General features: G+C 38.7%; 1 pseudogene; it reads left to right on the top strand.

Annotated features, from left to right (window-relative positions):
• The first annotated feature begins 1,785 nt into the window (after window positions 1-1,785).
• LOC108295938 lies at window positions 1,786-2,097 on the top strand (annotated as a pseudogene).
• The last annotated feature ends 42 nt before the right edge of the window (window positions 2,098-2,139 follow it).

The raw sequence follows: 2,139 nt of genomic DNA, 5'->3' as shown, positions 1-2,139 counted from the left end.
ATCTTCGCAAAACAATTTGCATACCTTAAATACGTTTTTTTAAAGGGTAGGTTGTCAGGTGACTAAAATATATTAGAGCCCAAGAAATCTATTCTGTTTGCATTGGATTTTTTTGAGATTTTTTGTGTTTGCAACAGTACCAAATCAAACTCTGATGTGGGAAAAAAAGTATGTCAACAACAAATTTTATATACAGCAAAATCATTATTTAAAAATGGAGGTGAAATTAAGACATTCTCAGATAAACCTAAGTGATGAAGTTTGTCTTTAGTAAACTTGCCCCCTACATAATGCTAAAGAGAGTCCTTTAGGATAAAACGAAAGGACACTAGTCAGTAGGTGAAATCCACACGAAGAAATACAAAGCATCTCAGGTAAATATAAAATATGGTATAATGTTTTTTCTTTTTTTCTCCTTGTTGATTTAAAAGTCACTGCCATAAAGTAATAATGATAAAACTGTGTTAATGGGTGCACACAAAGGTGTAATATCTATGATGATAATTGCACAATGAAAGAAATGAAGAGAATGGAGTTGTACAGAAGCAAAAGTTTTTTTTTGAGATGGAGTTTCACTCTTGTTGCCCAGGCTGGAGTGCAGTGTCATGATCTGCAGTGGCTCACTGCAACCTCTGCCTCCTAGGTTCAAGTGATTTTCCTGCCTCAGCCTCCTGAGTAGCTGGGATTACAGGTGCCCACTACCACACCCAGCTAATTTTTGTATTTTAGGTAGAGACGGGGTTTCACCATTTTGGCCAGGCTGGTCTTGAACTTCGGTCCTCAGGTGATCTGCCTGCCTCAGCCTCCCAAAGTGCTGGGATTACAGGTGTGAGCCACCACGCCTGGCCAGAAGCAAAAGTTTTTATATACCATTAAAATTAAGTTGTTATTAACTTGAACTAAACTGTTATAAGTTAGAATGAAGTATAATCCCCATGGCAACCACTAAGAAAAATAACACAAAAACAATCTTAAGGAAACACTAAGGGAATTAAAATGGTATATTAGAAAATATTTATTTAACATAAAAGATGGAGAGACAAACTTTACATGTATGTAGAGGAAATAATGACGTAATAGAGCTTGATCCAGTTTTTTTGATGTTTGATGGTTGACAGCTTCCAAGCCTCATCACTCATCCTTCTGTTTCTGCTTCACATCTGGGCAAACTGATAAGAAAGCCTGGGTTCTCCCTCCTTCAACCAGGGGAGGTTTGAACATGCAGGAACCTTCACTCTGGCCCTACCCCCAACCTCCATAAACAACCCAAGCTTTTCTCTGCCCTTTCAAGCCATTTTTGGCACTGCTTGTAAGCCATGGTGCTCTCCTCAGAAAACCTCATTATGTGAGTCATGAGCCATTTCATTTTCTCTTGGGGCGAATATGGTATCACTAGTCTTGACATCTAAATCAAATTTTGGAAGGGATCCATCCTATGCAGGGTTACCATAAACAAGTCTAGACAACGAGGGGGTAAATTGACTTATAAAGAGATAGGTGCTTATACTTCACTTGAATTGATGAAATAATGACACCATTAGACTGTGATATTATGTATATATATGTACTACTACAGCAGCCACATACACAAAAGTGACTCAAAGAGCTATACATTCAAAAACAGTATAGAGTAAAATAGAATTCTAAAAGTTCAGGTAATCTAAAGCAAAGCAAGTAAAAGAAGACAAATAAAAAACAAAACAAAAAATTCCAGTCATTTTTGATTCTGAAGTAGATTAGGGGCTGCTGTTGCTGCTCGTGTTGACCCTGGAACCGTAGCCAGACATGGGACTGGAGGATGAGTGAAAGATACTGAGCAGGTCCTGAGATCCTAAGGAGGAGAAAGAGGAAGAGGAGGAATGAGTGAATCCCCTAACAACAGTGAGAGGGCAATGCGAGTAGTTGGCGAAATGTGTAAAGGCCTGGGAGCAGCTAGAACTCTGTGACAAGTGTGTATCCTTTCAATCACACACAGAAGAGGATTGCAAGAGGAGTTCTTTGACTTCTTGCATGCAAGGGACAATTGCTTGGCTCACAAACTTTTTAACAACTTGAAATAAATGTGTGGACTTATTCACCCCAGCCTTCATCACCTGGGCATCAGGATATTTTTTCCTTATGGTTTTGAATATGCCACTT

Source organism: Cebus imitator, unplaced genomic scaffold, assembly GCF_001604975.1.
Source record: "Cebus imitator isolate Cc_AM_T3 unplaced genomic scaffold, Cebus_imitator-1.0 Scaffold669, whole genome shotgun sequence".
Taxonomy (NCBI): Eukaryota; Metazoa; Chordata; class Mammalia; order Primates; family Cebidae; genus Cebus; species Cebus imitator.
Note: the sequence above shows the minus strand (reverse complement) of the source record. Positions and strands in the feature narration are given on the sequence as shown.